The sequence below is a fragment of the Limulus polyphemus genome, unplaced genomic scaffold, assembly GCF_000517525.1.
Source record: "Limulus polyphemus unplaced genomic scaffold, Limulus_polyphemus-2.1.2 Scaffold392, whole genome shotgun sequence".
NCBI classification, from domain to species: Eukaryota; Metazoa; Arthropoda; class Merostomata; order Xiphosura; family Limulidae; genus Limulus; species Limulus polyphemus.
In genome coordinates this window covers 316,541-325,666 of record NW_013666002.1, presented here as the reverse complement: position 1 = coordinate 325,666, position 9,126 = coordinate 316,541, and the positions used below count along the sequence as shown (strand labels likewise).

Sequence of the window (9,126 nt, the reverse complement as noted above, 5' to 3'; positions counted from 1 at the left end):
TACATCAGTCTTTATACATTTTTCAAAGTACAATTGCTAAATATAACGATAATTAAACAAATAAAACACTAAACAGTAATCATGGGGAGAAACTACAGCAAGAAAACACACACACACACACACAAAAAATGCAAAAAAAACTGAATAACCCCTGTGTTTCCTCTGTATGCCAACACAGTGAAGAAACAGGACATCAACCTATACTATCAAGTTTCTTTATCCTCTGCAAGTCTAACACTGACCTGGAATTATTGATCAAATAAACCCTTCACATCAAACAGCACTCTCCAACTCTGAACAACATGCAGTCTTCATTTAAATTATACATTTTTTAATATGTTTGTATTACTGATTTTTCGTTTTTTTTTGTGTTTTCTTGCTGTAGTTTCTCCCCATGATTACTGTTTAGTGTTTTATTTGTTTAATTATCATTATATTTAGCAACTGTACTTTGAAAATGTATATAGACTGATGTAAATTCATTTTATTCTGCTTTAGATACTGAAGATGGAATCTGATAGAATTCCGAAACGTTTATCCATGTCTCCTTTTTGTCAATAAACAATGTTGTATATCATAAGTGTTGTAATCTTGTTTATAATCAAACTTCGTTTTCCTTCGAACACATCGATTGCTAATGCTGTGCACTAGTTTTAAAATTACTATTAATTATAAACATGTCCACCAAATACGTACATGTTGCTTGAAATAACATATCCAAATTAAAAGGTGGGCATGGTTACTGTTAGGGTGCGAGAATATTTATTTTTTTGTGATCTCTGAATTGACTCCAAGTAATTTGAACTAAGAACAGGTAAATAATGCTATACTAGTAGAATTCAGTCACAACATACACGTTACCTAACCATGAGCTGTTATTCAAGTAATAGAAACAAAAACTTAAGATTTGTGATTGCTCGTGTATTACATGGCAACAAAACTGAAGTTTAAGAAACTTTCTTTAAGGGTTCTTTTGAAATAAAGGAATTAAACTTATATAATATAAATGTTTGAATTATAATGTACACGATAATGCTAACTTCATTAAAATAAATTGATAATAAAGTAGTTTAATTAAATTTTAAATGTAATTCAGTAAAACCTCATCACATGTGTAGAAAGGAGTTTAAAGAGTGCACAGCAGTGAAAGGGCTAAAGCCACAATGAATCAGAACTGGATCAATGACATTCCGGGCTTCTCTGATCCATTGTGCAGTAAGCAATCGGTCTGGTTTCATCTGGTTACCTAACAGTGAAAATGCACATGCTCCAGAGTAGAGCCACTCATTCCATTTTTGACACATTTGTTGTTTAAAAGGTTAGTTGCAGCTGAATTTGCTTTTAGCAATTTTACAGATACTTTAACATTTTGACAATATTTATTTACCAACAATGATTACAAAGATAGTAATCATTAAGGGGAAAGCACAATCAGAGATTATATAGACACTCCGACATTCTTGTAATCAAAGGGTTACTTCTGAATGCAGTATTGCAAATGTCTAGGTGCATATTATTTATGGTGATAAGACAAAGTTAACTGTTTGTTTATGAAGATTAGTGTGTGCATTATATTTGGGAGCATATTATATTCAGAAAACAATTGTGTATGTACATATGTGTGTGTGTGAGTGTGTGTAGCCACATCAAAGTGCAAAAATAATACTTGATATCAATACAGAATAGTATATCAAATATTATCAAACATTGACAAATAGGTGAATAAACAATTTATAGGTACACATACAGAAAGGACAATTTAGTCTATAAATAAATAGGTACAGTCACTTACAGCTTTAATTTCTCTGTCTTGTAACTGGCTGTCACAGGAATACTCCTCATTCCTGAACAAACACTTGACCATAGCTATTTCTGTATGGTGAATAGCACCAGCCAGACAATCTCTGAAAATTGTACAGATTAAAACCCTTGACCACATTCACTTTCATGTAACACAAACACATTCATATTTCAAACAATCATGTAGAAATTAAAAACACTTGATGATAGTCACTTCTCTGTCTTGTATGGCATAAGTCAGACAAATACTGAAATTAGATCACCATAACTATTCACTTTTATGTCTATGTGTTACACCAGTCTCTAAATTATGAACACCGCCTGTAACATTTGATGACAGTCAGTTCTGTATGTTGTATGCAACCAGTCAGATAATATCTGGCAATTACAAAAAATAAAACACAAGATGATAGGAACTTCTGTATAATGTATACCACTAATTAGACAACCTCTTGTATTTAAAAAAATTGAAACACTTGATAACAGTTAGTTCTGAATAACATATGTCACTAGTAAGACAACCTCTGGTAATTACAAAATACTGGAACACTTGATGATAGCTACTTCTGCATATTGTCTGACATTAGAATACTTGATTAAAATCACTACTACATGTTGTATGTTATGTTACTATTTAAAAAGATATCCAATAATTACAAAAACCAGAACATTTGATGACAATCACTTTTGTATACTGTATGTCATTATTGCTTGACAATCTCTGGAAATGAATAGATATGACAGCACTTAATGACAAAATTTTATGGCTACCTTACTTGCACTTTTAGCTTAAGTGGATAATAAACACCCTCCATAGCTACTTAAAATTACCTTCCTATTACAGAATATTTTATTTTACTTGTCTTTCTATAAATCCTGACCATTTAAACTTTCCTTTATTATCTACCATTTTTACATTACTTCCATACCAATTGACCCTTGCTATCTTCAAATGACTATTTCAGATTTCAAGGTGATTTTCACTACATTGTACTATATCATTGTACTATAAGTCAAAATCAAAATCTTTTTGATCCAATGAATACTGATGACTACTTTTTGAGTAATTGAATTATAAATTCATAGTATAGATTGAAAAGAAAAGACAAAAGTAAACCAGTAACATAAATAATTCAAAATGCTGCCAATAAAAAGAGAAATATAGTCAAGCAAGCAAAGTATCAGATAATCTCAAAAACTATTAGTTTAAAGAAAGGTAAGTATGATAAAGTGCGAGAGGTAAACAAAAATGTTCACAAAAATTAATGAAAATAAATACCACTTAATGTAGTTTAATATTTAATTGGCAATTTACAAAACATAAGTTTTACCCAAGTAGGATTAAAACAGTAATATAGTACAAACCAACTATAGTAAATGGCAAAAACATCAGAATCTGTCAACCAAGGTTTTATGCACAGGGTGGAGCAATAAGTAACTACTCAATTGGTACTATAGAATATATTATAAAGACAATTCAAACCAATTCAGAGTAATAGTTCTAACTGAAACAACTGTATACACTTTTGCCTCACCCTGTATAATAAATATTATTCAACATATTTTTAACTAAGAAAAAAGTATGTTAAATGTTGCTTTATACAGCAATGTTGGTACTCTTTATATAAGTACAAATTAAGTCTCCGAGAGCTAACTAATCTTGAGTATATTTTATCTGCTAGTCAAAAGACAAAGATAGAGAAAACTTTTGTCCTTACTTGCAAAACAAGTGAAGACAGTCTCGTAGCACTACACCTTTTCCCTTTTCTATAATCATAAAACAAACTGGACATTCAAAAGCATCCATATTAGGTACAAGGTCTTGTTCATCAAGTTCTATTAATTTGTGATAGTCTTGAAGAATTTTTTCATTATTATCTGAATGATCCTGTCAAATACATACATACATATTATCATAATTTTAAAATTATTAAAAACAAATTGAGCTAATACAGTGCTTGTTACCAATGGTTGTGATAACACTCAACTTACTTCTGAATCTTATTATAATTTCAAACTCACATTTAAACAAACTTTCATACTACTAAAGTTATTATTTTCCTACACTAAAATTATATTTCCGAAAGGTACTTATTTCCTCTTACACATATAGCTATTCTCTTTCAGTGCTGCCCCTCTATATGCAAAAGGTTTTTTGCATGCCACAAGCTTTGAACTCCCACTTTCACCACGATTAACTTGATTTACAGTATCTTCACATGTAAATCGTCATGCAACAACCTTCCACCAATAAGAGTATGACACACCTTCCTGAAGCCTGTGATTCCCTCTATTTGATTCTACTGAACTATCACTTTGAGATTAGGCAGAAAGGAAGCAATGGTTTTAAGTGGAGAGGAAGGGTGAGAAAAGGTAAGTACCTGTCGCAAATATATTTTCAGTGTACGAAAATAATAATTTCCAGTATGGTATCTTACCTTCACTCACATGTATATCTAAAATCCCACATTAAACAGGTGGAGGTACTGGTGCAAAAGATATAGAAAAATATCCTTCAAAAGCATTTGAAGAACATCCTGGGAGTGTGACCCCCATTGGGACAGGAACACACATGGGAGAAGGAGACTGCACCACTTCTGTATCAGGTATATTTTTTGTCTAGTGTGGAAAGAGGTGTTGCATACACGAGTTGAAAGGAGGAGGAACACATAGAAAAAACAAACAAAGAAGAATGTGCTCCAGTGTAGAATGGCTAGGGCACATCAGACCATACGTGGCTGGTCAACTCCAGTCCAAAAACCAAGTAGCATTGAGAATAAATCTTCTGACCTGAGATCCGCACTGTCTTCACCTCAAGTTGAGCAGAATGGAAGGATATATGTACCCAACCAATCTACAAAACAAGACACATGAGCACAAATCCACAACCACAAACAGTCATCTGAGAATTTAACCTCTGAATAACAATAGGAAGGATTGTGCCAATGTGGCTGATCACAGCATATCCCAACCACATTGGACTAGTTTTGCACTGTGGAACAGTTGCCTCAGATAGTAAACCTCCTGTAGGGAGTAGATCCGTCATGTTGCAGTTCACCTCTCCGATTGGGATCCCTCATCCTACCATCACCTGGATATCAGTTATCAGCAAGTGGTTTTGGATAAGAATTGGATCAATCAACATAAATCCTCACATGTTAGTTGTGCTTCCTTATCCTACCTCATTCTAATAGTTTAGCCTCATAATCTCCACCTTCATATCGTGGGTCCCAGAGGTTGATGTTGCACTCACATACACTCCAGCTTGAAAGTATCATCATCTGGATAGCACCGCACAGAAGCTGGAGTACAACATCAACCTCTGGGTCCCACCACAGTAAAGTTAACATTTTCTTAAATTGAAAATGTAGTTCCAATAATACTTACCTCTTCTCACACTACAGCTATTGCCAGCATTTCTTCCTTTGCCCATCTGGGCATGGGTCTGATTTTTTTGCTTGCTCTAGTCTTTACCCCACTTATGTCAGTGTGCCTTCTTTCCTGGTTCTGTGTCACTCTGGAAGCCACCCAATGATTGACCCACAGCCCCCAACCAGGGAGAATAAATACAAATCCTGACAGGGCCAAGGAAGTGGTATCCTCATTGTCTTATTGTCCTGTTTTAACCAACAACAAAATTCGTTTGTAAGAGAAGGAGGAAAGGCAATTAGGGAGTCCAATGGATCCTGAACAAGATTCCACTGGTTGTGCAACTTTCACTGAACAGAATTCATATGTGCCCAACCCATGGATAAGGGCTTCCATAAAAGCCCAAGTTCCCAAAAGTGGTAGAACCTCACATGCAAAAAAAGAGGGCGAAGAAAGGGCATGGAAAACTGAAAGCCTCACTGAATGGAAATGAAGTGGAGAAAACTGGGCCCAACTGAAGTACGTGTTGAAAACGCACCTAAGTGAACAAGATATTGGGTATTCATCATGAAAGACTTCTCCATCTTGAAAATCCAACCAGCTAGGCTGCTTCTCTCAATAGCAAACGAGTGTGTTGAAAAGACTCCAGTATGGAATGAGTTAACTGGAGCCAGTCATCCATGTAGCACAACCCTCAAGCTTGCATAAGTCGGGCAAAGGCTTTGACCACCCAACAAAAGACATACAGTGATGAAGCAAGCCCAAAAGGCAAAGTGCAAAACTGAAAAACAACCCCGTAGTGGACAAATGAAAGATAGCAATGGGACTTATGAGAAATAAGAATATGGAGATAAGCATTCAGAATGTCTGCCTTGGTCATCTACAGACCTGGATAAAAAGCCCACCAAAATGTGAGAAAATACTCCATGATAAAGTGGGGAAAATCCAGAAACTGGTTAAGGTAGAACAGATCAATGACAGAATGCTAGTCTCCAGTTGTCTTAGAGATGACAAAAAAGTTGGGAAAGCAATGGCTCACTGATAGAAGAGTCTGCACATCCTCAGATAGATACTGACAGGTAGTTGGATCTCAAGTTAATGGGAAAGATATAAGTACAGGAGACAACAGAGGAGGGGAAGGGAAATGGATAAAAATGTCCATCTGACAAAACCTGGATCACCCACAGACTGGGAGTGAACTCTCGCCATAGGTGAACAAAATCAGCCAAATGTGCCCCCACTGGACCAGTCACTGGAACTGCTGGCAATGATGAACCTGACATCAAGACACATAAAGAAACATCGAACCCCTAGTAATAGGAACTGGCAAACGACAGGAAACAGGTGTGAGAAAGGGCACAGTAGCAGGGTAAGATAAAGGAGCAACAAAATAAGAAAGGGTTGAGTGTTGTTTGACAGATTACACATGTGACTCCTAAGACTCAGAAACATCTCAAAAGACAGACCAATGGAGAAAAGGGGCCATCTGCAGATCCCAAAGATATGATGAAGGGAGAGGAACCTGGGACAAAACAGCATCCCTCCAAAGAAGATCCAATGTGTGAAAGGATAGGGCCGAGGATGACAATTTCACCAATGTGGAGGTAATGTGGAAATGGTATCAGTGGAGTGACTCCAAAAGTAGGTGTATAGAAGGTAAGTACTTTAGGAGAGCAGTAAGGGTAAGATGAAGTCAGGAAAACTGGGCTTGGAAAAAACAGATAGGATTTTCAGGGTCAGTCCCTCACACTGGCAAAAGTGACACCAGCTGCTGGGATTCACGAAGAGGTTTCAGCCTGATGCTAAACCAAGTCATAATGATCAGAAGCCTGTGAAGGTCAAGGCATGCTAGCTCAAGCCCTCAACTGAGAAATAAAATATTCAGCATGTACTCTGTTGTCAGGTAAAAGAGGAAAAAACAAGGTATTCTAATGATGGTGTGTTATGTAACAAAGAAGGAACAGAATGATAAGAAACTGGGGAAAGATGAAAAATCACATCCAAAAAGGCTGAAGGAGGCCTGGCAGATTCCACAGGAGAAGGTTGGGAAGACATGGCATAATGTGGTGGAGGAAAAAGGCTGTCAAAATCTTCGTCATGAACAAGTTTGGACAATAGAGGAACCCGAACATTGTAGAGAGAAGACGGTCACCCCACATATATATCAATCTCCTGATGAATAATGGTTGAAAAATCCTCAGCTGAGAACCCCAAACTAAAGCCTGTGTAACGACATTCAAAGCAGTGTGAATAGTATCAGAGGTCATAATGCGAGCTTAAGAATTCATAGGAGACTATGAAAAATTTAAAAAGATGAATAAAAATTAACTAACAAAATAAATTATTATGGCAAAATCAATTACAGAGAACCAACTGTAGCTAAATAATAACAAATGGTATAGCACTACTTTGCAAAAGAAAAGAGATCAACACATGAAAAGTTCACAACTGAGAACATCTGCACAAAGAAACTGCCTAATGAGAAATGTTAGTTTGACAGAATCGAATAGTCAGATGCATCAAAGGGGTGCACCTTGCTCCTATTGGTGGAGGGTTCTCACATGACAATTTACATGCAAAGATGCTGTGAATGACTTTAATTGTGGTATGCAGCACTGAACGAGAATAGCTATACATGTTAAAAGAGGTAAGATACCATATCAGTATCAATGATAAGAGGCAATTTTCTATTTATAAAATGCTTGAGGTGTTAATATATAAAATAAACATATTACTCCCAAAAAGATTGTCAAGTTTTTCATTCTTTCTAAAAACTTGCAGACTTTTTGATTATATTTATATCTGAAATGTAAATTGATGGACTTTCACTATTTTTATACATACATCAATCTATATTTGATGTTCTTAGTTGTTGGGATACATACATATTTTACAGCTACAAATCAATGTGTTAAAACAAATATATGATAAAGGTAAACAAAGTATTTTTGAATTTTTATTATTTCATTACTGAAACTTATGAAATAAATTCTATATCTAGCTTCATACTTATTTATAAATCAAAGTTATGTAGTATGTAAAATTATATTTATTTTGAACAAGCTGAGGTACTCATCCTTTGTCCAAGTTATGAACTTAAAAAAATGTTGGGGTGAATGCTTTGATAAATAACACAAAACTCCTAACTTTCACACAATTTATTTATAACTTATTATTCCTGTATTCATTATTACCTCCCCAAAAGTTTTGTATAAGCTTTAAGAATTTACTATGTATACATTGTGCGATGGTCAGGGTGACTTTGTAGGAAGAGGTAGCAGTCAAAATAGTGATGGTAGGGGTGCTTTCTGTTACTTGCTTTCAACACCAAGCTCTTAATGTTTTTTCACAGTGTTTCACATGATTAATTACTTGACAGTCATCGGCCACAGGAGTGTTTTAGAGGCCCAAGTTGAATGGTCATGAGCCAAAGAGGGAAGTGTGTACGACTCAAAAAATGGCTCTTCATATCAGCCTTATTGTGGCTGTTGAAGTAGAAACTTCAGCTGAGTTTATGTATTATTGAAATAGTGGTGGCCTTTTTTTTCATTGCATTCCTCTATAGTTTTAGCACATTCTCTGAGATATATAAAACATTTGTGTGTCCTCCCCCAACATTGTCCATATGTTGTTTTATAAAAAATTTAAAAAAGTTTTTTTGGTGTAAGGACATGGCACCATCTATGAATGTAGTTAACACTAACTTGTGTCAAAGATAATAAATGTTAAGTAACAGCAATAATAGAGTGTAGGGGTTGTGATTCCTCCAATAACATACTCCTTGTTCCAAGTGCAAACTGTCATTCCATAAAGTTAGATTCAGATTGACCCAGCAACGTAATTATAGTTAGATAACAGACAGATATTATTGTGGTTTATATATAGATATATAACATACAGGTCAATGACCTACTAAAAAGCTATAAGTACTTTGGCAATTGTCTTGTAATTTTGTAA

The 9,126-nt window shown here is 35.1% G+C and overlaps 1 pseudogene; it reads right to left on the bottom strand.

Annotated features, from left to right (window-relative positions):
• LOC106457920 overlaps positions 1-9,126 on the bottom strand; it is a 119,963-nt pseudogene that overhangs the window by 17,512 nt on the left and 93,325 nt on the right.